Below are 27,331 nucleotides of genomic sequence, written 5' to 3' on the forward strand. Positions count from 1 at the left end.
ATGGAATACTACTCAGCCATAAGAAACGATGAAATCCAGGCATTTGTGACAACATGGATGGACATTGAGGGTATTATGCAAAGCGTTAGCACATTTTTAAATTCAAAGAGAACCAATTCCATTAGATAGCCAAACTTACATGCCTTTTAACCTGTACTAAGTCCCAGGTTCTCTCTCTGAGGTGTCCATACACATGCCTTAGAAGCAAATCAGCATTGTTGACTAAAACATAATTTCGTCCATTAGGACTCTCTTGTTCTAATCATACTATTATTTTAAAATCTAACTTCTGAGAACTATGCACCTAATGTGTGTAAATAATTCATCTTATTATGAACTATCTGTAGATAATAGGCCCAGTTCAATAATAGGCTTCTAAAGAAATAATACTATCTTAGTAATCAGTGTGTTTGTTACCAGAATTTGTCAGAGTTGCTCCAGCCAAATTATCTTTGACACATGGAAATGATCACCAGAGATCATTCTGGAGAATCCATTAGGGTTCTAATGTTATCATGGTACCAAAACTGTCAAAAAAAATGGTATTTTGCCATATGCCTCAGATCCAAAAAGAGAGTTTGGAGACACTTTAAACAGGGTTTTTAGCCGTAGCTACACTGGGAAGAAAAAAAATGATCAACATTAACTATTTAATCAAAGCAATTTTCAGATTTCTTCCAAATATGAAGGAAAGGAAAATATAGAGTTAAGCTTTATCACTGGAACATAGCATTTTGCAATGTATTTTAAGTTTTGAGATTTGTTTCTGTATTAGAGTTTCTAAATTGAATAATTGACCTCCAGAGAAACAACAGAAAAATTTAAGTACTGCTTTTTCCCAGATTAAAAAAAAAAACATTTAAATAGCTTCATGGATATATTAAAAGAAATAGCCTTGCTTCCCTAGAGCTATCTGGTAAAAATGTATTTTTATGAACTCAATTGACTTAACAGAAAAAAGTTTTATGAACTTTAAAATGAACATTACATTTTATTTTCGCAATTTCAAAGTTGCTTCTCATGTTATACGTTTAAATTACTTTTACTCATTTTAACTGATGTTTATATAATTTTTGATATTCTTTTTTAGTTTGAATGATTAATAAACACATTTATATGGAGCAACATTATCTATATGTTTGTTACTTTAATGTTTGTGCATCATTCCTTGTGTTAATGTACCACAAATTTTGTCATTCCCAAACTAGTGAGCATTTTTATCCAACTAGTATATAATTTTGTTCTTTTCTAATTTGAGGTTTTTCATCTGAATATGGTCCTAAAAGTATATATACCAGTTCAAAGTGTCATGACTCTTGTAATAGATTGTCAGGCTGTTCCCCACATAAAATCAATGGGAGGTGCAGGTAGCAATGCCCACTGTATTTAATCTTCGACATCATCAGTTGTAAGGCACACTACTGTTTTCTGTATTACGTAGAAAGTAAAAAAAAGCTGCCAATTCAATGGTGACTTGATGTTATGATGCCATCTATCATAAGAGGCATCCTGATCCCAAAGAAATTAAAATTTTAAGAAATGTGCATATTACTATCATTTAAATGCACGATTTTTTCGATGCTCCACTAACACTGGTTATATCAGCATTTTTCTTTTGATAGTTTAAGTTTAATGTGTATATGATGTTCCTGAAATGTTTACATTTGCATTCTAACTACTACTAAAGCTGAGCATTTTTTTCCATGGGATGATTTCCTCATATGTAAATTAGCTCTTCATATCCATTTATTAGCAGGGGGGAGAATTTTATGAATGTTTATATATATTAGAGTAGTAAGAGAAGTTAGCAGATATGTTGGACACACATTGAGCTTCTCCCCCCCTGTTCTGCTTCTCCCCTTTGTGTTTGCCATATTACATTTTGAACGGCAAAAGGCATTTAATTTTATACATTTAAGTTGATCTATAATCAAAATCTCCATTTCTTAAATAATCAGAAATGCATCTCCTCTCTGAATAGCATGAAAATATGATATGGCATTTTATACCTTTTTTTGTGTGTGAGGAACATCAGCCCTGAGCTAACATTCATACTAATCCTCCTCTTTTTGCTGAGGAAGACCAGCTCTGAGCTAACATCTATTGCAAATCCTCCTCCTTTTTTTCCCCCCAAAGCCCCAATAGATAGTTGTATGTCGTAGTCACACATCCTTCTAGTTGCTGTATGTGGGACACTTCCTCAGCGTGGCCAGAGAAGCAGTGCGTCGCTGCGCACCCGGGATCCGAACCCGGGCCGCCAGTAGCGGAGCATGAGCACTTAACCCCTAAGCCACAGGGCCGGCCCCCATTTTCTACCTTTTTATGTTCTTTTATAGTAACTCTTCATTCCAACTCAGATTTATTGCAGTGTGTAGTTTGACGTTTGGCTTGAGTTTACATTGATGAGTATCCATATTGCCTTCCAGGTTTCCCAACAAGATGTGTTAAATTTGTGTTCTTTTTCCCATAATTCAGTAGCTTCTAGCTTCTCACATATATATCTTATAAGTTGTAGATGTAAAAATATGGTTTACATATGTTTATTAAGCATGTCACAATCTCCTACAATTTCAATAGCTCTTTGTGAGAGATAAGGCAGAAATATCCTATTTTGCAAATGAAGAAACTTAATTCAGAAAAATTAAATAAAATGCCCAAAATTACATCATCAACGCATGACAGAGGCATGACAAGAACGATGATGCTTGTCCTGATTCAGAATCTTTCCGTTACACCACCCTGATAAACATAGTGATTTGAATATTTTTCAGGAAGCTCTATTGCACTGTCATTCAATGGTTTTACATTTACTAGTCAGTCTTTATATATCTCTATTTAGAACACATTTTGAGGTTTGAATACATTTGTTAAATCTGAGGGGGACCATCCACCATCATTATATTTTTATTTTTTTAATGTGTATTAGTATTATTAGACATGTATTCTTCCAGATGAAAATCACTATTTCTTTCAAAATTTATGAATTATCCTACAAAAGTATTAATCTGATTATATTATGTCTATAAAATGGCTTAGAAAAACTGCCATCTCTACCATAGTTAAGATATATCACCAGATTGTACATCTTTCTTCCTTTTCCCATAGACGTTTATTATATTCTGTAATAAATTCCATGTGTCCTGAATTATATTAATACCAAATCATTTTAAAGTTATTGTGAATAGATTATTTATTCACTGTATCTTCAGGCTGTCTTTCATTAATATATCATTGTGAAATGAACATTTGTGAATTCACTTTATAGCCTGCAACTTTCCTGCACCAGTTTACTTCCTCATAATTTCTTTGTTAATATCCTAGGACAATCTAAGCAGACAATTGGTTTCTTTTAAAAAGTGATTTGTTGTCTCTTTTATAGATGTACCTTTAATTTTTCTTTTCTTTACAAGGAGCTATTGCTAGCATTTCTAATACAATGTCTAATGAGGGTTGTTTCAAGTGGCAATACCAAAGTTCTCTCCTTTTAAAACAATAACTCCATTATTTTCTATGTCATTTAGTTTTAAATATAATCTGTGGATATTTGATTTTTTTTGTTTAAATTAGTAATTGATATTTTCTTATATGACTTCTTGGCATCTACTGAGATAATGTGATTTTACCTTTTGGTGTAAAGAATGCCTGAGTTCATTCATGTATTCATTCAACAAACTTTTGTTGAGATCTGCTGTCAACACTGATAGAGATGCACTGGTGAACAAAGCAGATAAAGTCCTCGCTCTCATCAAATTTAATTTTCAGTAGGATGATAAGTACTTAGTCCAAATGGAAAACTATTCTAATGTAATAACATATTCTGTATGCTAAAGCTGTATTGAAGAATTCTGGATCCATGGTAGGGAAGAGAAGAGTTAACAATGGGCCTATAACTTGATTCCTTCCTCCTTGGGGGATAGTTGAATCCATTTTGATCTCAACTAGACATCTTTATAAATATACTGATGAAAATTACTAGCTAGAAGATAAACTAAACTCTTCCAGGACTTATCAAAGGAGTCCTTTTCCCAAGGTATACCTGATCTGTTTGAATTGTTTATTGTAAATAACTCTGCAGTTTATGGATACATGAGCTAACTGGAAAATAGAAGTTATTTACCTAGGCCTTTTGGCTACATGGCTAGTAAGGTCTGAAAACGAGAGACCTCAAAACTAAGTTGATTTCCTGGGCTAACTTTTACCACCAGAGTTAGTCCTCATTCCCACCACAAATATATCCTGACATGGAAAAGGGATTAGGCAGCTGCAGCTCATGAATTTGGGCATCCCAGATATCAATGTGCTGTTTGCTGAAGTTCCTTCCATATATCCTTTGCTAATCATTGGAAATCATAGTTCTAGGTAAGATTCCTGTCTTGCATGAATCTGATTGATCAACAATTTATCCCTGTATGTAGTCATAAGTAAAATGTGTCATCCTGGGTTTTTCCCAACCTCTCTCAGCAGATATGGCCCCATGTAGTTCCTAACCAAGATGACAATAACCTATTCAGTTTAAAAATCACATATCAAGTGTCTAGGCATGTGTCAGGCACTGACTAGGGCCTAAAAATACAAAGTCAAAGCAATTATGTTTCTGGCCTTCATTCAGTTATAGTCCACTGAGTCAGGAGACTCAGCCACTTGAAAGTTGGAGAATGAAATTTGTCTTGCTGACGTGTCTGGTATGAGGTGTGCCTAAGATGAATGCATGTGGCCCACACACTCACCAAACTGCACCTTTCTTCAAAACTCTATCACACCACTACCAATGTCTTCACCATTCATATAACAGAGATTCTGACATTATTTCTGTTTCTGGAATCTCTTCCTTAAAGGAACAGGAGCCTTACCTAGGACTGGAGATAATTTACAGGCCTTACAGAAGCTGTCAGTGCCCAAACTACAGCCCCAGGGCCTACCCTGGAGATCTCCTACAGTGAGTTCCTGTACAAACTGCTTCCTGTTTCTCTGCCTGCAGGCATTCTCTGCTTGTAGGAGCCTGCTGGGCCTGCACCTGGGACAGCCCAAAAGTGTGGCATAGTTAATACCGTTACTGAACCAGGTTTGTTTTTGCCCATCACCCAGAAAGCCAATCACTGAGACAACGAGATTGCAGCAGAGAGAGAGTTTTAATCACAAGGCAGCCAAGTGAGGAGGTGGGAGAATAAATCTGAGATCTGCCTTCCCCAAAATGGGGACTCAGGGATATTTATAGGATAAATAAAGTCTGAAGTGTGGGGTTAGATTATTGGAGGTGAGGAGAAGTGAGGTAATTGATTATCAGCGCAAGCTTAGTCAAGCTTCATGCCTCTTCATAAGATGCATGATCACAAAATGGTGCCATTACCATGATCTGAGAGTGGAGTTTTTAGCTCCTTGATGTCAAAAAGATCATTAGTTGAGCATTTCCACAGGACCAGTTGATGGGTTGTTGGCCTCAGCCAGCCTGAACTAGAAAAGGGGTCGACTCTCAGTTCCTGAAAGACTCAAGCGCTCCACCTGTTACCATGGTGACCCAAGCATCAGAGATGTTATCTATAGGGTGGGTTTTAGTAATGCATTATCTTATCTAACTACTTTTGCAAACAAACAACTGAGTATAGTTAAAGCAAGTTGCCCCCCCCCGACCCACCCCCCTATTTCCATACCACAAGATCAGCCTCAACCAATGAGGGATTAGAGTTGCTGGATGAGTACCCCAGCTTCCTCCTTCCTTAGTAGAACCATCAATTCTAAAGCATGTTCCGCCTAGTCTCCCAGAGTACTGCTCCCCCCCAACCCTCTTCAGAGTCTGAGCCCAACTGACCACAGGCTTTCCATTTTATTGACTTTCCTCCTTTCCCCCTCTTATTTCCTCAGTCTCTCACCATACTACTCGGGATTACCTCCCAAATAAACTACTTACACATATAGCCTTGTCTTGGGGTCTGTTTTCAAAGAATCCAAGCTAAGACAATATGAATTTTTGCAATTCTCTTAGCTATGACAATCATCTCTCATCAGGGTTAGACCTCATCCCAGGCCCCTTATCCAACAGCCAGAGATCTCCTAAAGTCAGGACAAATAGACTAGCTGTAATGTCCCCTGTTCTCCTCAATAGATTGGCTAATTTAGGTGTTTAGGTCAGGCTTGTATGCAATAGCTTCTTTAGGCACTATCTATTAGACTAATGATTAGTAGATGTCAAGACCATTTCTAAAGTCAGATGAATTTTTAAAGCCCAAATACCACTCTGCAAGGTTTCCCCACTACTCACTACAACAAGCTACAGAACTGTATAACGTAACAGCATTTTTAGCATTGTATTGTTTATATCTGTCAATTCTTTGTCTCCTTTATTACATAATAATAATTTTGAGAATGCAGACCATTTTGTATTCAGTGACTGACACGAAGAGGCTTTCAAAAAAGTTCATGTATAAATGAATAAATAAATAGCCAATATCCCATTAGACATCACCAAATAGGAGGTCTGTCAGGTTTTTCAAGCTCAGTATATTAAAAACTGAACTCATCAGGGGTTGGCCCAGTGGCATAGTGGTTAAGTTCGCACGCTCAGCTTCAGCAGCCTGGGGTTTGCAGGTTCGGATCCCAGGCGCAGACCTGCGTGCCTTGCCACTCAAGCCATGCTGTGGCAAGCGTTCCACATATAAAGTTATAAAGTAGAGGAGGATGGGCACGGATGTTAGCCCAGGGCCAATCTCTTCAGCAAAAAGAGGAGGATTGGCAGCAAATGTTAGCTCAGGGCTAATCTTCCTCATACACACACAAAAAAACTGAACCCATCATCTCCCACTCCCCAACTTTCTGCTCTTTTGTTTTACTTCATACCTCAGTGAATGGTATTATCATTGTTTTTATCTTATTGACATATGTTGAAATAGTTAGGTACCCCATTTTACAACTTTAAAAAATTTTACTTAGCTTAAGATATGATAGATTATCTCAGCATCTTTGTGTCCACCTATGTGATTATTTTCCATTAAAAACAAGTTATGTAGACTTAAAAATAAAATATACTTTTCTATTTACTAAGACAGTTTTCTTCTTTTTTGCATTGTTGAATGATGTAATTTCTAGTTCGAGTCTTTATTTTCTTAGTTTGTCCTGTTCTGATAGTAAACATAGAAACCAATCATGGGCAAAGGTTCCTGAGATCAAGGATTAGACAGAAGGAGTAACACCACACTGAGGTGAACTTGTTGGTATAGTGTCAAGTGACAGGACAGTGGCTGAAAAATATAAAAATCAAAGAGGAAAGGGAAATGTGAGTAGAATGGAACTCTGATGACAATCAGAATTCTGTCCATATAACAGCCAGGTTTTTAATTTTGTTTTATTTTTTAGATGTTTGTGGTACCATAGTTGCTATATATGAGTTTATTATTTGGGTTTGGGTTGCTTAACTTATCTTTTACTGTGATAATTAATTTGCTTGTAAAATTTTCTTTCTCTAATACCAAAATAGCAACTCCTAGTCTCATATTCTGCATTAATAGAATAGACCTTAGATGATCCAATTATTTATTTTTCTGTAAATGCCTATTAGTTTTATATGTCTTGTTTTGATTTGATATTTTAATATAGCTGTTGACCTTTCTTGTTCATATTTAATGTTACGATTGATTTTTATATCATTCTCTATCACTCTGTGTTCATTTTTAATGTTTTTATCGACTTTCTCTTTGTATTAATCTGTTTCTGTAGATGACTTCAAAATCCTTAGGCTGAGCCAGAACATAATTTGATCTAGTTTTCTAACATCATTATATCCACTAACATTTGTCTGAAGCTCTACATTTCATAAAATATTTTTATGGAGCATTATTGTTTGCATGTTAATTCAATTATTTCCTGTATTCCCTGATAGAAATATCAATTTCTATTCCCAATACTTGTCCTGTCTTAATTTTGCATCTGAGTAACCAGGAAATATCGCTAATGTGGGTGGGCCTCATCCAACCAATTGAAGACTTAACTAGAACAAAAGGGCTGGGCCGGCCCCGTGGCTTAGCGGTTAAGTGCGCGCGCTCCGCTGCCGGCGGCCCGGGTTCGGATCCCGGGCGCGCACCGACACACCGCTTTTCAGGCCACGCTGAGGCCGCGTCCCACATACAGCAACTAGAAGGATGTGCAGCTGTGACATACAACTATCTACTGGGACTTTGGGGGAAAAATAAATAAATAAAATCTTTAAAAAAAAAAAAAAAAAAAAGAACAAAAGGGCTAAGAGGGAATTCCTCCTGCCTGACTGCCTGGAGCTGGAACACTAATTATCTCCTGCCTGCAGACTCCAACTGAAAGATCTCTTTCTGGGTCTCAAGTCTGCCAGCATTCGGACTGAACTACATCATCGACTCTTCTGAATCTCCAGCTTGCCAACTGTACATCTTGGGACTTGTCAGCCTTCATAATCACATAATGCAATTCCCTTCCTGATAATCAAACAATCTCTCAATCAATCAATCACTCTCTCTCTCTTTCTCTCTCTCTCTCTCTCTCTATATATATATATATACACATATATATATATATGTGTATATATATATGTGTATATGTGTATATATGTGTATATGTATATATATGTGTATATATATGTGTGTATATATATATGTGTATATATATATATATGTATATATACATATAGCTTTTTTTCATCCTCTGGAGAACTCTGACTAATACAATCACAAACTAAAAATTACCAATTTATCTCAGGCAATCCTGAATTAACTGGGTTATTGTTGGGAATGACGTCTGCCATATTGTTTAAACGTCAGAAGAAGCTCAACTGCTGTCCATTCTATGTAGGTAATAATAGCAGAGCTTCTTCCTAAATCTTAACTACTTCCTATTGTTTTGCCCTCAGTAGAAAAGAAGGCCCATGCTCCACGGAAGATTCCATCATATTCCTGAAGATCATTATTAAATCCTTCTCAGGTGTGGTCTCCATTATTCTGAAGAATTTCATTTTCTTCATCCTCTCCTCCCTCATAGGTCATAACTTTATTTGTTTTAATATGAACTCTATCCATGTTCTCCCCATACTTTATGTTTTATAAGTAATTAATTGCATAGCATTCAACTAAGCAAACTTTAATTGAAGAATATTTCCTAATAATTGTCATCAGTTTGTTACTTGTTAGAACCCAGATATCATCTCTGGATTTCCTTATATCTAGAGGGAAATTCCCTGCTCTGTCTCTCTGGGCCTGTTTTATTCCTTCCCTGGTCATCTTTTCCTCCAAATACTTCTCCATTGTACCAGATTCACTTTAAATTCTGATATTTGTGCCTACATGTGCCAACTCAACCATTATTACAGTCATTCATTTAATATGTAAATAACCTAAAGGAGTCAAACTGGTCAGAACTAGTTGGGAACAGAACTGGCCAATGTACGGAGTTACCAGAGACTTTATCAAAGGTTTCTGCTCACTCTCACTCTCCCACTCAGCTTATTTTCTGTTGCCCTTTTAAGAAACATCCTCTACTCCATCACAAATAACAAATGAGGATATCAAACAACTTACCCCAAACTTACAATTAAAGGATCCCACTTAAAAATTCCTCTAGGGGATAGCAGCACATTAATAAACGTCTCTCTGAATTACATTCTTCAGGAAAATGGGTACCAATTCATAGTCATCTAGCATACACACCGTTCCCCTCCACATCTATGAGCTTTCCTTCTTAATTGAAATTACTGATTTAACCTCTCTTTCATTTACCATAGCCCATCTGTCTGTCACAGAAGGAAATTAGATTTGAGAGTGCTTACTTGTTCTGAAGCCACACTCACTAGTTACCAATACACTCCATACTTCAGGGTATGTACAATTCGATCTTATAGTGAGGCATTCCCTTATTTTGTCATATAAAAAAAAAGCTAATTTATTGATTTGTGATGTCGTTTTAAGTACTGGTACTCTACATTGGAATATTTTTCATCTGTATTTGCACATTTTATGAGTTCTCAAAATTATACAAAGCCTTGAGCCCACTTATTATAGGAAGAAAAGAAAGTACCTTTGTTTGACTCCTGGTTTCCTATATTGCTAAGTAGATAGGTTTATAACAACTGGGGAAAGGACTGTTGTTGCTGATATGAACAGCTAGTTCTGCACTGTAATTCTTAAGATATTTTTCTAAAACAGGCAGCTATTTCAGCCAATGCTTTCTTAATGGAAGAATTCATAACAAAAATTGTGCATTCATCATGCATGTTATCTTAAAGCTGCAGTCCCCTTTCAGTGGCAAAGGACTTTGGATTTTGTTAATTCTTTTTTAATTTTGGGAAAGTAATACATGTACTTGGTAAAAAATAAAATAATCTGAAGAATTTATTATGAAAAACAAAAATCCCTCCTACTTTCTGCCACACACATACATCAGTTCCACTCTCCAGAAGCAAACTATTTGTAATAGATTTAATTTTTATTTTTTCTGGTAGCTCTCTTCCCAAATTTATATAAAATTTATTTCACTCTCCCCTCCTTCCAATTTGAGTAGTATTAATTTTAGTCATCTTGGCAAGCTATACCATTCTAAATTTAAAATCGTTTCCCCTTTTATTCCTCTCTCCATTGTCTCTTATCTTCCAGATTGCTAAAGAGAAATCTGATGCAAATCTGATTCTATATTTTTTTGCAGGTAAACTCCTGCCCTCATCCTCAAAGTTTTTATGACCTTGTTTTCTCAGCTGTGTCCTGACATTTTATAACAAGTCTATCTTTGTCTCTTTCTATTCCTTTACTCCATATCCATTGGATTCCTTCAATATGATAAACATTTCTTTTTTCAGCTTTAGGAAATATACTTCTAATATGTCCTGAATTATTTCTTCCACTTTATTTTCCATTATCTTTCTAGAAGTCCTATTAGCCAGATGTTAGTCCTCCCAGATGGATCCTTTGTGTTGCTTATCTTTTATCTTGTATTTTCTACGTATTTTCTCTCTATTCTGAGAGTTCTCCTTGACTTCATGTTCTAAAACTTCTATTTATTTATTTATTTATTTTTTGTTTATTGCAGTAACATTGGTTTATACTATTGTATAAACTTCAAGTGTATATTATACTTCTATTTCTGCATAGATTACATCATGTTCACCACCCAAATACTAGCTACAATCCATCACCACACACATGTGCCTAATTATCCCTTTCACCCTCCTCCCTCCCCCCTTCCCCTCTGGTAACCACCAATGCAATTTCTGTCTCTTTGTGTTTGTAAAACTTCTGTTTAGAACTACATGTTGGCAATCACACGTTTAATCCCGAAGAGCTCTTTTTTGTTCTTTAATTTTATTTTCTTTTCCATATTTTTCTGCTCTTGTGTCATATTCAATATCTTCTCATCACTCTGAAGATACCAACTAGAGATTTCTTTTTGTCATTCCGTTTCCAGAACTATCTCTGTTTCTTTCAGGGTTGATTGGTCTCTTATCTCATATCTGTTGCTATTTTTGTCTCATGCCTGGTGGTCTTTGGTTACACTATCATAATTAAAATTAATTGCTGGTCTCCATGTACATCTTATCCTGCTAGACTTCTCCTTGGATAAATAACTTTTTGTACATAGTTGGGGCTTACTAACTGGCAAACTTCATTTCAGAAGGTGTCCAAATTTAAGAATGAGGATATCAGCATCTACCACAGTAGTCCTATTTTTTCCTAGGCAATTTGTTCATTTTCCTTAAATAAGTCTTTCAAGTATTTGTGGTTTGTTTATACATTTTTGTTTGGTTTGTTCATTTTTGTCAGAGAGTGAAATGCTAAGTGACCTACCCTCTGCCTGCTGAGCATTGTGAGAGTGGGGTGTTGGATTATGGGGAGCCAATTGGCACAATCATTCTGTAGGTAATGTTTCATGTAATCACCTCCTGCACACTCCTTCCCCTTTTTAAATTACCTTTCCAACTTCCACTTTCCACTGTTGCTGCTAACTTCGAGCCTGGAGCTCTCCAAGGATCATCTGAGAAAATGGTGCAGATCCCTTCTTATTTCCTAGTCTGCTGTTTCCTACTTTGTTTTATCAAAAGTTGTAAATCTTATTTCTTGGATGGCATACATTTATTTCTTCTAGAAATTTGAGATTTTCTTCTGTATTTGGGGCTTATTCCTTTACCATCATTTTGTTGCCCTCTCAGGAAGGAGGAAAGAAAAACTTAAGGGCCTGGTCTGCCTCATGAACCAGAAGTCAGAAAGGATTATTCTGTTGTTCTTCCAATAGTGATAAAACATCATCAATCTACACCAGTGATTGTCAAAGTGCAGTCTATTGAATATGGGTGTCAGCATCACCTGGAAACACATTAGAAATGCAAATTCTCTGGCACTAAGCATACTGAATCAAATTCTGGGGATAGGGAACAGCATTCTGTGTTTTAACAAGACCTCTAGATGATGTGTTGCATGTTCATGTTTGAGAATCTCTGAACTACATACATGCTCATTCCCTATGGCTAAGGATATCTATTTGCAGCTCCATTGGCCAGGACCTGTCAGGTCCAGCATGATTCTCAACAGTTGCATCCCTCCTCCATCTTCAGTTAAGGGCATTGATTCCCATATAAAAGCCAAGCCCTCCTCCAAGTCCTAGGTACAAAAAGTATTGTAGCAGACAGGTTCAGTTGTGATATCGGAATCAAGTCTGGAGCTCTTTGATTCACTTTTTCTCAGCCCACATATTAATATCTCATTTCTGATAGCGGGACATCCGCCTCCACCCCTGTTTTGATAATCATACTAATATCCCAGGCCCTCCAGGAGGCTATCCTACTAGCTCCCACCCCACTGACTTTGGCTATTCCTGGGGTAAAATTCAGCAAATCAGCTGGAAACCTGTATCCTGCTTGACTTTATCTCTCTTTCTGTATTCTTTATGACAATGTTCTGCCCACTGGTCAGAACACCTCAGATACGATGTTTTCCTAACATACTGTATTGTATCTTCTATTGGCACTTTTACTTGGGTCGGACAACTCAGGCCTGATGATGATCCAATATGTAACCACAAAGGAGAAATCAACCAGTAACCTTGGTCACATTTACTTTGCACCCTAATCGAAGAAGCTGACTGGTCACCCACAAAATCGATTGGCAACTGACACAGGCAATTATGTGTGGCATGCCATTTTCAGAGTGTCAGTTGTGAGTACATTCAGACTGGATCTAAGGAGGAAAAGTGCACTTGCCAGGTGACCTGCAGAGCAGTCTGCTGGGGAAGAGTAAATAACGGGAGTACTGACCATTTGGTCCCAGGAAACGACACCTAGGCTTCCCTCCTGGGAGTTTCTCTGACTTGCTTTGATGGAGGCCACCCTTCTCCATCTGTAGTGATCTCAGTAGGGAATCCACAGAGTGCATAGCGAACAGCAATGAGCAATCATCTCACTCCTGCAAAACAAGGGGAAAGAGTTTGGGATAAGAGAAAAGGAAACCTACAGAATGACTTGCAGGCTTCCTGTAACATACGAAAACCAGGACCAGCATATTTTTTCCACTCAACCTTCCCCTCCTGCCTTAGATCCCAGAACTGCAGAGGTGCCTTCCTGTTCAATTCATATTTTATTCTTGGTTGTATTTGTAGAACAAACAAAAGGAATTTCTGATTCTAGGGCATGCTATCTAAAGAATAAAGGGGTCTTTTGTGCCTTAAGAAAAATAATTCAATGAAGCCATTAAGAGAGAAAAATGATAACAAAGACCCTCATTTCTAGATCAATTAACAGTATAATGAACATTATGGATTAAAATCCTTCTTGATTCAGATTTTGTATAATTTATTCAGTGAAGTGATGGATGGACAATTGAAAGCATGTTATTGCACATAAAATTTCCAAATGGAATTACATATATTTTCAAGAATTCACACAATCAAGCGATTCTAAAACATTCAATCGCTATCAGCAACATATTAAAGTGACAGAAAAAAATATTATGAGAGGGAGGGCTAATATACCAGTAAGTTTGGTGAATTTTGGGCAATGTGACGTGGCCTAGAGAATTCTGGTATGTGGATTTTTATACATTTTTTCACTTATTGCTTAAATAAAAATAAAAACAATAATTTGAGTGTTTATTCTTAGAAGGCATTGTGCTAGGTACTGGGGAGTTATCAAAATGAATATATTTTTATCTTGAATGAGATCACTGAACTACTGCTGATGAAAAATATATATGAACACATTGAAGAGAAATCATAAAAAGCATTTGGTAGTTGGCTGTGTTTTATACAACTCCTTTTGCCTCTATGCATAACTTTCGCAATATTCTTTAATTCAAAGAGAGTTATGTGAATGTGGTGAATACGTTTTTACCTACTTTTCAGTGCACTTCCCCTGACCAACCAACTAACACTTAAATGGTTTGCATTTTTAATTCTTGTCTGCAAAGACATTAGGTTAAATAAGAAGACTTCAAATTAATGTAGATCTCTTTGTGTTATTTTTCTTCTATTCCTAGTATTTTGTATAGCCAGCCCTGGTGATCTAGTGGTTAAGATTCCGTGCTCTCACTGCCATGGCCTGGGTTTTTTTCCTGGTTAGGGAACCACACCAGCCGTCTGTTGGCTGTCATACTGTGGCTGTATGTTGCTGTGATGCTGAAAGCTGTGCCACCGGTATTTCAAATACCAGCAGGGTCACTCATGGTGGATAGGTTTCAGCAGAGCTTCCAGACTAAGACAGACTAGGGAGAAGGATTTGGCTACCCACTTCCAACAAAATTGGCCATGAAAACCCTATTAATAGCAGCAGAGCATTGTCTGACATAGAGCCAGAAGGTGAGAGGATGGTGCAAAAAAAAACAGGCAAGGTTCTGCTCTGCTGTGCACAGGGTCGCTAGGAGTCAGAATAAATTTGACGGCACCAACAAAGTATTTTGTACATAGAAATTGAAGGAAAAAAAGAAATAAAATCATCATAACTCTGGACACTAATTTTTGTTGCAATATTTCTTATGAAAAAGCATAGCTAATCATAGCTAATCATTGGAATTACAGCAATGTATGAATCTTCAATCCTCAAAGTTATTGAGCATTTCACAGGACTTTTAGAATGTGAGTATACAGGGTCACTACATACAGTTGTATAAGCTGTACACTACACAAATCTAGGGTATAGCTCTCACATAGTCTATGATGTGAATGGGAAGTCTTTGGAATCATGCTTTTCTGTACTCCTGAAAGTTGATTAACTTCACACAGGTAATTGGGACTTAAATGTGATTATGTGATCTAACAGAATGCCTGACCACTACATTATTTGCATCCATATGCCTGAAAAGGCATCATCAAATGGCATTATTTTCATTCTATCAAATACTACCACCATAACTTGCTGCTGTTCAAATGGCAATCCCCTATTCAAAACCTCTCAGTAGTTTATTCTCCCACCCTCTAGCTACCATATCATGTAAAGTAGGTAGAAAAGAGCCAGGTGATTCAAATGGTATGCCTTGCTTAACTCTAGTATGATTAGAGACACTAGATCTATTACCATTTCATTAAAACAGACAACCATATTTATAGCCATAGTCTACCTCATGCCTAGAAAGAAGATAACAACTCAATTTGCACTATGGTGAAGAGGAAGATGCTCTTCATAAACACCATTTCATTTTCCAGGAAAACATACAAGTATGCTCTGGAAACTTCTAGGAAATGGATGCAAAGTAGGCCATACAAATATTGAAGGTAAGTTTGGGGAAGATGATTTTTTTATTAATTCCTTTTTTCCACGACTAGTAGTAGTGTTTTATAATCTCTCAGTCCCTGTCCTCTTGTGACATTCAACTTCTGATTGACAATGAAAGGAACATCAACACAGATCCATGTTCAATCCATGTGTTTTTTCCTGATTTCTGAAGTGGCATTTAAAGCCAGTATTCTAATCACAAACGAGAGTGAGGGAGCTGGAAGATAGTTTCAAGCAGGCCTGAGAAGATGGATTTTATTTCTACCCTTTGGTAGGCTATCAATCCAATATTTTTCTGTTCTGCTCAGCAAGAAATATAATCCATTAACTTAGTAGGAGCCTTTGAAACATGGTCATTTCCATGGAACACGCCAAAGGGAAGTGACACAGGTCATCAGTCCATCCAGCAATTTCCCTGGCCAACCTTAATTTCAGGCATTTTGCACAAGTATAATTTCTAGCCATACCTTGTCCATATTTGGTCACATCCCTATGAAATTCTCAAAATACATAAATAGCTGGAAGATCAAAGTTCTTAAGGAAATACCAACCCGCTGAGTCTACCTCAAAAATCCATGTTCAGGGGCTGGCCCGGTTAAGTTCACAAGCTCTGCTTTGGCGGCTGGGGGTTTGCAGGTTGGGATCCCCGGCACGGACCTATGCACCACTCATCAAGCCATGCTGTGGCAGCATCCCATATACAAAAGAGAGGAAGATGGGCACAGATGTTAGCCCAGGGCTAATCTTCCTCAGCAGAAAAGAGGAAGACTGGCAACAGATGTTAGCTTAGGGCTAATATTCCTCACCAAAAAAAATCCGTGTACAGCTGAGCACAGTCTTCAGTTGGGTCACAAAAGGATGTGAAATGGTCTAAGAGACAGCAACGTGAACTCTTGGGAAGCAGAAGGAGGCTCAGTAATTAATAGTTATAACTAAGAAGGCTCAAAGAAAGCTATTGGGACAAGCCAACTGGAAACTCTGTCAAAAATGAAATAACCTGGTGTCACAGAAAAAGGGATGGTCTTACAGATGGAATAATTTGTTTCAAATTAAAGGCCTGCTACTTATTACTTGGATGCCCATGATCAGACCACCAAAACTCTGTGAGATTCAGTTTCCTCAGCTGTAAAATTTGGATGATAATTTTTGTCCTGCTAGCTCCAGGATAGCAGGGTTGTTGAGAGGAAAACTTAAGACAATAAATGGGAATATATTTTGTGAGCAACAAACAACTATATAAAACTAAGGAATTCATTTTCTGGACGACATCAGTCATAGGACAGGAAGAAACAAATCCCTTAAGTGTAATAATAATAAAATGTGACCACTCTGGTAGAAAAAAAAAGAAAACCTTCAAAAAGAAAAAGCGAGGTTACTAATCATTCCCACTCCAGGGGGTATGTATGGCGAGCACATACATATCTTCAGTCTCGATAGAGTCAATACAAAGACTTTATAGAAATCTTCTCTTATCATCTGTGTAAGCTTTTTTTTTTTATCATTAACGTTTAGAAGAAGCTATAATTAAATAAAAGTCTATCTGTAGTAGAGGCTGTTAGTTGCCTACTGCCCATTCACTCTTCTTCTTCCTCATAACAAACCTTGTATTACAGATGGTAACAATATAAGAAGGAAGAAAGAGAGGGAGTATGGAGAGATGGAGGGAAGGGAAAAGGAGAGAGTGAGGAAGCCAATTGTAGGCCTACTATAGACAGTTGGAGCCAAAGAGATGGAAGCTGAAATCTCTAGGTGGGACTTCTTGGAACTCTTTAAAGGGGACTGATTCAGGTAGCGTCACTTATCCTTCTTCTTCTAGCTGTCTGGAACATGGCTGTGAAGACTGAAGTTGCAGTAGCCATCTTTTGCAGATGGAAGCCAAGAACTAGGGTGGCAAGGAGAATGATAGGAAATACTGGTGAAACCAGCACCCCTGCCCTGGACTGCAACCCCTCAAGCTTCCATTTTCACTCTTATTGTAGTGATAACACACTATCCAGACTTTATTATATAATAAAGGTTTAAAATTCATTAATAAGGTCCTATTTTATAACACTAAGCTAGGGTCAAATAAGATATCACATTATTATATCCAAGACTATTTCACAGCAAAGTCCCTACCCCATTATCTTAATTAACATCCATAAGCATAGTTTTGTTTTTCTATTTTTTTTTTTTAATATTCTGGGCAAAGCCAGAACACATTCTATTGGCTTCTACAGGAATTAATGTTGCCAAGACAGCTGGAGAAGACTATGAACGCTCATTGGACCTTGCAGTAGAGCTTTGTGTGTACTCAGGGAAAACAGCTGAGAACTGAGTTTTGATTTACATAATAAGGACAAACTTGCATTTCAAAGCCACACTTAGTTCAAGCACCCGGTCTTCATACAGTGATAACAATATCTAGTAGCAACTAGTCCAATTTCTTCTCTAAATATTTATGCCAGATTTCAGTGGGAAGCTACCCATCATACTGGACTAGAATTAGTTTAAACGCACCAGTGAACTAAGCTATAGACCCACTCATTATCAGACATAAGAGCATCCTTCTTATTGTGATGAGCTGGCATCTGTGCAAGTAGAGCACAAATTATTCCATTTATTTCTATAACCAAAGGGATGTCATTACATACATAAGGTTTCTAATTTACATTATTTAAAAATTGGATAAATCAAGTCACTTGCATAATACCTCACCATTTTGCCTTTGATTGAGGTTATTTGAACGAATGTCACTTTTTTCTCTTCAAACTTACAAGATCTTTAAAGATAGAAACGGTATCTCAATCTTTTTATCCCCAAAAACATCTAGCACTCTGCCTTGTACATGTTTAGTAAAAGTTGTTTCAATTGAGTTTGCTCAATTGTTCAGCATATTTATGTGGTGACTTTTATTTGAGAGACAGACATGGTTTAAGGGGACAGAGAACCTCAGTTCTGCCACTCACTACTATGTGAGCTGGGGTGTATCAATCTCTAAGCCTTGGTTTCTCATTAATAAAAACTCAATAACATTTTTTGTCCAGCCCATCTCTTGGCGTCACTGGGTGGGTCAAATGAGGTAAATCTCTAAATACCTTTTTTAAGATATTATTATTTGTTTTGTGTGTCTCTGCAGTGCAGTATATCCAAGATACCTTTTTGTTTTCAAGTTCTTTGTGACAATATTAGTTTTTTCCTTTATTTATCCCTAGTGAATCTTTGTTTTGTGAAATCATATTCTCCAAAAAGTACTACCTTGCAGCATTGTCACTGTCGAATCCACCCACACTAAATTGCAGTCACTTGTCCAGTGGTGCCCTTCTAGCAGAAGAAAGGAATTTAGGCTACCTTCTTACATAATTACCTCTTCTTTCAGATAAAAAGTAAGCTCAAAGACAAAGTAGCGACACCCCATACATCTGCTGCAGAGGCCCTTACAATCAGTAATTCAAGATCATGAGCAAGAAGGGAGAAAAATGGGGCAGGGTACCTAGGTGGGTTCCCTGACTACCACATATGATTGTTTTGTAAATGACTGTAAAAGCACTCTATAAACTGTATATCTAGAGCCCACGGAGATTTCTTCCTGGGCTGCATTTAATCAGCATGTTTTTGCTTCACAAGTAGAGGGTATGCCAAGAGGAACTCTTGGCATACCCATATGCAAATGTGAACGCAAATTCCAAAACCAAAAAGAACTTGCATTTGGATTAGAAACCATTTGGAATTATCAACAACATAGAAAACATAGGAACTGCACTTACTTATACATATTCTAAATTAAAGGCTTTACTTCAGAATTTTGACAGTAAATTGAGAAAATTCAGAGAAATTAATTCCTTAATACCACAACTGGTCTTTCCGAATCATTGGAAATATGCCAACCAGCTCAAGATCAAACTAAAGCACATTAGCAATACAACAAATGTGTGGTCCGTGACACTGTGGATACACACAAAAGAATAACATACCCTGCCCTCAAGTAAATACAATCCTGGGAGGCCTCCAGTAACTTAACTAAAATAAAATTAGTAGAGGCAGAAAAATATTTAAAACTGCTCCACATCCCTCCCTCATTTTTCCATGGGGAACAACCAAAAATTAAAATTGTATGTCATCTTAATAATTGTTTTTCTTAACATTTATTGAGCATAAGTTAACACAAAGGATCAGATTACCAAATCAGACTCATATGAGTCGGGGATATTACCCAGTAACATGCTTTACTAATAATTTCAAGGATACAGGCACTCAGAGGCATAGGTGAAGCAGGAAGAGGTTCAGGATATCAAGTACAGGCTTCTGGGCCCCTTTCTTCCCACATTAGAGATGCACTCTCTGACCTGTGTTCAAAGATGAGTTATCCAAATCGAGTGTGCAGTCACCTTATACAGCAAGGGAGTATTTTATGTTATGAAACATCTCCATTTACAGTCATGTGGTTACATAGCTTACATGACATTTTCCAGAGAGCCATGCCCCATAAATCCATGGACCCTAGATGTGTTCATCATAAGCAATCTAAACCAGAGACACCCTGCCAAAAGCAGTCCATAGACGTGACTTCTTCAAACACCACTAGTCTATTCACTAGGATCATTTATCAGCATGTTTATAAGGAGATCAGGCTGGGTCATTTGCCTTCTTGCTTTCCTGTGAATGTTCCCCCAGTAACAAGACAGAAAGGAATTGCAGACCAGTTGTGAACCCCTTCCTTCCCAGAATATTCATCATGTTCTAGGTACGATTCCTAAATTCTTTACACGTGTTACTTCATGTAATTCTCTCAAATCTATGAGGTAAGTACTATCGTTCCATTTTCCAAATGAAGAAATTCAGCCATGAAAAGATTATGTAACTTGTTGAAAGTCCCGCAGCTAGAATGTGGCAGAAACTGGATTTAAGATCTAATATGTTGACTTCAGATTCTGTTTTCTAGGGCATGATCTGATTCACTTCTGTAATTATAAATCTTTCTGGGATCTTTCTCTTGAGACTTCTACTACACACAGGATTAAGAAGGACAAAGATTCTATAAGTGAGTTTTTATATCTTCAACTGTGGTCGATTAAAGATGGATGAAAATTGTTCTACATTTCTCCCATTGAGAGATGGGATCTATTTCCCCAACCTTTGAATCTGGACAGGCCTCTACCTGTTTTCATGAATAACAAAAATGGTGGAAGTAACACTGTGCTAGTTCTTGGCCTAGCCTTTAAGAACCCTGGCAGCTTCCACCTCCATCGCTTGGTGCCCTGAGCCACCATGGAAGAAGTTGGACTACTGTGATGGAGAGACCATGTGGAGATGCACTGAGAATGGAAAGGGAAAGTGACCCAGCTGAGTCCATGTTTCCAGACATCCCTGCTAAGGAGCTAGGCATGAGTGAAGTTGTCTTGAACCCTCAAGACCAGACTAGCTACCAGCTGAATAACACTGAGTGACCTCAATCAACAACACATGGAGCAGAAGAATAATCTAGCCAAGCTCTGCCTGATTTCCTGACCCACAAAATCATGAAAAATGAGACACTGTCTCCCATTCCCCACAACATACCTGGGTCATGGAAAGGGAATCTCTATAATAGTATAAAATGCTATGCCACAAGGAAAAATGAGAAAATAAAGAAAACAGGGAACCTGCCTTTTTTAAACCATCTTATTTAATTTTTTTAAATAACAAAAGTAAAAGTGAAAAATTATATTTAATAAATAGTATGCTCTTGTCTTAAAAGTTAAGGGCATTCAAAGGTACAAGAGTTCAGGAAAATTACTTCATAGATTGCAAAATGAGTTTGTAAGAGTCCAAAGCACAAGCAACAAGCGTGGGTGAGAATTTTGAGAGGGTCACATGTTTGTGTTTTTAAAGGAAAACTGTGTGGGTGGTTTAAATTACACCAAAGCACATTTAAATTGGCACAGCTATGTTAATATTAACCACATCTACACTGTGCTAAATTTCTCAAAATGAAAATGTGTCCCTATCTCTCTGGGTAGGAGCTGTGGGTATTGCCTCAGGGCTAATGAGCCTATTTGCCTCTCTCATACCTAAACCCCCATGACACTTTTCAATTACAGACAGAGAATTTTATAGAAGTCCTGACCTTGTACATCCTCTCAGCACAAATATCACCCTTATTCTATCTCTAAAAATTTTTTCCTTCCTCTGCCTGATCATCTTATCCTCTCTACCTCTTTCCAATACACAATAGCACACAAACCACGTATGCGTGCATGCACATACACTTCCCCCACAAAAGGGCATGCAAAGCAATTAACAATGGTACCAAAAGAGCCAGGATCATTCTTTCAGGCCTGTTTCTACTGTTAAAGCCATCAGACACTCTATCAAAATGTGAAGTCACTAAACATTTAGATCTGTTATTAACGGCCAAATCTCTTTACTTAAAACCTTTAGCTCTAAGATGTCATATACATTAAAGATAAATCTGGCTCATTGAAATATGAAAATCAAGCACATTGACCATTAAATTGAACATAAGCACAACAAACCACAAACATTTTATAAATGCTACTTACTGGATAAATTATGCAGTCATTTATCCATCTGACATTTACTGAGTGCGTATTTTCATGTTGCCCGATCTGGGCAATGTCATTCTATTTGATGATATACTGCTCACAATAGCCCTGTGAATTAGGCACCATTTCATCCATTTGCCAGATGAGGAAACAGAAGCTCCAAGAGGGTAAATGACTTATACAAAATCACACAGATATCCTCAAGTAGTAACCAAGAGCATGGCCCTATCTTATATTTGCTGTCTTTTTAATATGCCCAACTCCAGCCCAGTTCTAGCTATAGATTTATTCCTCATAATTGCAGAAGATTCATGTTATTCACAGAAAAGGGAAAACCAATTTTTAACAAGTTTATAATTTTATGACTATAAAGAAGCCCCACTATAGACCAGAACTAAGCTCTCTGACAACTATAGTGTTATCAGACCATATTCACATTAACTATGAAGTTAAATATGGGAAAATATCAGTAGGAAAGGCAAAAATTGATGGTCACAAAATAAACCCTGCAATTAGATGCTATTTTACAGGGGACTAGGAAGCGTTTCAGTAGTTGATGCTGTTGACGTCTCATCCATCACCCTTGGGCCCACCTCAGAAGTCACCTACAGTTTTGTGGATAGTTCCTGTACATGCCAACAGCTTCCTACAGCAAGCAGCTGTGTCACTCAGTCCAAGGAATTTTTCTGGCTACAGAGGTATGCTCAACACTCTGCAAGGCAGACTTGAAGAGCCAAGGAGTTAACACCTCAAGAGCAACACTTAACCAACAAGGGACAGGAGTTGGTGGATAAATATCACACCTTCCTATTCTTCAGTGAGACAATTCCAGTGTGTGTTCCACACAGACTTTAAAAGGTTCTGGGTGAGGTTGAGCCCCAGTCACTCACAGTGGTAACCTGCTCACTAATGTACCCTTTAGTGGCTTTTCTCTCTTCCTGTCTCACTTCCCCATACCTTACAGGACTTCCTGGGACCATCTCCCCAAATAAACTACTTGTACTCTGTAGCAGAGCATATTTTCCAAAGAGAGCTGTATTGATATATCCCATCCCACATACTTTTCTTACAATGTGACATTGACGCTCTTCCATCAAGAAGTGAAGTACATGTCCCTTCCCTTTGAATTTAGGAGGGCCTGTGATTATGGCAGAAGAGACACAATGCAACTGCTGAGGCTAGGTCAAAATAAGCGGTACAGCTTCTATCTGGCCTTTTTGAAAGGCTAATTCTTGGAACCCAGCCACCATACTATAAGGAAGCCAAGCAGCAACATCGAAAAGTCGTATGTAGGTGCTCCAGTCAATAGCCCCAGCTAAGTTTTCAGCTAGCAGCCAGTGTCAACACCAGACATATGAGTGAGCCTTCAAATGATTCTAGGCCCCAGCTAGAAGCTAAGCAGAACAGAGAGATGTTCCCATTGAACCATGCCTAAATTACAGACTTGTGGGCAAAATAAATGTTGTCATTGTTTTAAGACACTAAGTTTTGGAGTAGTTTCTTGCTCAACAATAGATAACTAGAACATACTCAAACTCTTGTCTCAGAGTCTGGTTTGGAAGGAACCACAAACTAAGACGGTATCCAAGGTCATTCAATTAGTAAATGGCAGTAAGTGAACGTGAACTCAGATTGCCTACTCAAAGCCCATGGCATGTCCACTACACTCTACCATGTACTCATTCAGTCAAGTGACTATTTGGTCTCTTAACTATAGAGGCCACAATGTCTCTAAAAGAGGAGGCAAGGGGCTGACTCCGTGGCTTAGCAGTTAAGTGAGCACACTCAGTTACTGGTGGCCCGCGTTTGGATCCTGGGCGCGCACTGACACACCACTTGTCCGGCCATGCTGAGGCGGTGTCCCACATACAGCAACTAGAAGAATGTACAACTATGACATACAATTATCTACTGGGGCCTTGGGGAGAAAAAGGGAAAAAAAGGAGGAGGATTGGCAATAGATGTTAGCTCAGGGCTGGTCTTCCTCAGCAAAAAGAGGATTGGTATGGATGTTAGCTCAGGGATGATCTTCCTCACAAAAAAAAAAGAGAGGAGGCAAGAAGTCATTGTATTCCTCACAATTCTTGTTATGTAACTGATAATAAATATGAATACAAAATAGTCCTGAATGATTGTGCCTCAATTATTTTCACTGTTCTTAACTCTATATTCCAAGTCCTACCCATTATTCTGGGTACTTTTGCCAGTTTCAAACCAGGAGAAAACTTAAAGGACATTACTGCAAAAGAGGAGAAAAATATAAATAGCTAATTATAGGCTTTAATGTTTTGCATTTCATCAGAGTATTCTCAGCTGAGCAGTAAAAACTAGGCACATTTTCAACAACTACAGATAAAAAATTAAAAAAGCAAATAGTGATTCATCTATATTTTTCTCCAACGTAGAGTTTGGAATTAATGTTGCTAACAGAAGGGTATAGACGTGGAAACATACTGTATTTTCTTAAGGAATTTTCACTCAATATATTTATCTTTTTAAGTAGAGTAGATTACTAAAAATTAATCTGTAAAGACAAAATTCAGAATCTGATCCAAAAAATAATCATAATCCTCACTACTAAAATAAAATTAAAAGGCAATTTCAAAATCGTTATGCCCTAAAAATGTTACCCACCACATTAAATCCACTGCAGTACGTTCAAATAAAGATCTGCTAAAGGAATTAGCACATGAAAAGAATAAATCTCTATTTCCCTAAAGTTCTCTGTAGTGTTATGAACACAGTGCTATTGTTACTTACCAGAGGTTAACTGCAAGAACATCAGTTTCAAAGGTATAAAACATCAACTGTATCAAACTCTTAAATCTGTCATTGTGACTTTCTTTGTAAAATATGCTGCTGTAGCTATTTTAGTGGATATATCTAACCTAACTGGATTTCTTTTGATAAAGTTTATTTACTGAAATAAGATCTGTTGTAACTCCATCACTCATCCTTTGGCATTTGTCTACTTCATCCATGATTAATTTAAGACCCAGCTAGAATTTTTCTTAAATATAATATATTTGTTTCATAAAATATACCTTAAAATTGGTTTCTGGCTCACTCTTCTGTTTTAAAACAAAACAATGATCAATAAGATATATCTTTTGAAAATGTTGATGGATTTCAACCAAATCTAGTTAGAGGTAGAGTTTGAGAGAAGTGATTTCACTAAGTGAAGTCTGGTCCACTTACCTGTTTAACAGCAGTGATAAAAATAGTACTTCTACACATACAGTTAATTTCAAAAATTATTAATTTAGTAATGAATCTCCCAGAAGGTATGAGAGATACAAAATGAATCCTTTGTCAACCTAGGCACTTGCTACCTATTGGGTCATGGATATTGTTCAGAGTGTTTCGTGAAATGGAATCAGAAGTAGTAAAATCTCTTTCAGATGCATGCAATCCCACGACTGTTCCTGAGACTTTCGAGGTGCAAGGAATTCTCCTATAGGACAGGGGGCTTATTTTATATCCAGAAGCCATAGAAACTTTTTATACTATTACTATTGTTTTTCTGGCTTTCTCTAGAATTTTAACACATAGGACTGTCATGAGACTTAGCTCATTTAAATTTCTTATCTAGACCATGGCAGCAGAGTAATAGGAAATAGCATCTGGGAGTTAGAGGCATACTAATGGCAATTATGATGTTATGACCTACAGTCAATGAGCACATGGTAGGCCTGTCTTTCCTCAGTTGTAAAAAGGGAGATCATTTTGTGCGCTTCTCCTAGGTTTACTATTGAGAAGCAAATGCTGGTAGGAGTTATGTATAACTGATAAAGTGCTATGCAACCCTACTACAGCGTATAATAAATTATCTGCCAGTCCCCCTTGGACAACTGTATCACTACATCCTAAACTTGGAGAGACCTTCAGGTCTTATTACTCAGTCTCCTGTTCAATGTCACCATCTCCCTACATCATTCTCAAAAAGAAGAAAATTCCTGCTGTGAAAAGCCTGTAATTTCTGGACCTGCAGTCCCCAGGGCATTGGCAACCACCCACTACAGCTGGGGAGGAGACCTCCCCAAGCTTCTATCTGGTTGAAACAAGAAACAATAGGCAGAGGAAAGAACCAAATATTAAAACTCTTGACCTATTTTTCTCCCCTTCCAGGTTTACCCTCAAAGTTATTCTTAACTGTAATGTAAAGTCAGGAGTAATATATTTTCTGTCATTCAGCACAGGTCCTGATATATAATAGGTGCTCAATATATTTTGAATGTTGAATAGATAAAGGTCCTTTTGCCCCTCCAAATGTCCCTTCATATTCTAAGACTTGGAACCCCTTTAACAGGAGACAAGGGCTAAAATATAAATAACATAATGAGAACTAAGAGTTGGAAATTGACATGGGACCCCAAGAATTGACTTTTTGGGACAATACATTTCTGTCACAATGTAAGTAACTGATATCAGACTTTTTCCTGTTGAATAATGGGGAAAGAGTTGGAGCATAGAAAAGGACCTAGTTGAATAGATCTGTTTTACTTCTTTTTATTTAATTTTAATGCAATTCAAAATAATTTGAAATGGGATTCTTTTAGAAATGTGGTTGGGGTTTCTCAGTCCTGAGATAAGATAGAAAGATAAGAGCAATGAGGCAGACAGAATTAAAAGGAGGAAAAAGTGATAGTACCTCACAAACTGGTCTGCAATAAAGTAACATCATCTTCCTTCAAGACTAATAATGTGCTAAACTCCTGGGAATCTACCTCCAGGAGAATTAAAGATAAAGGCGCAGATATTGTATGGAACTCACAAGAGAGCACTAAGCAATATCTCTGGAAACTCACGCGAGATCAGTGCAATGTCTAAGTGCTAGAAGCAGCTCTTGGCTGAGGCCTCAAGAGGTAATCCATGGCAAGAAGAATCCCTTCCCACCTCTCTCCATTCTCCTTCCCTCCTTACTCATGTTTCCTTCCTCTCTTTCCTTCTTCATCAATGAATGTGAAATATATGTATTTCCTTTTACTTATATCCATAATCCATAATATTTGGAACAAAGGGTAGGAATAAGGCACAGACTATCACCAGAAATAAAACTGTACCCCACAGTCATACATACAACCGGAGACGATAGCACAAGCCAGTTTTC

The 27,331-nt window shown here is 37.4% G+C and overlaps 1 long non-coding RNA gene across 1 annotated transcript in view; it reads right to left on the minus strand.

Moving 5' to 3' along the window:
- The window catches only part of LOC131400815 (uncharacterized), a 242,689-nt gene that overhangs the window by 42,773 nt on the left and 172,585 nt on the right, over positions 1-27,331 (minus strand). The window contains exon 5 of the long non-coding RNA XR_009217462.1: positions 13,250-13,397. This is a non-coding gene — a long non-coding RNA (uncharacterized LOC131400815). The remainder of the gene's footprint in view (positions 1-13,249; positions 13,398-27,331) is intronic.

This window comes from Diceros bicornis, chromosome X (assembly GCF_020826845.1).
Source record: "Diceros bicornis minor isolate mBicDic1 chromosome X, mDicBic1.mat.cur, whole genome shotgun sequence".
Classification (NCBI taxonomy): domain Eukaryota; kingdom Metazoa; phylum Chordata; class Mammalia; order Perissodactyla; family Rhinocerotidae; genus Diceros; species Diceros bicornis.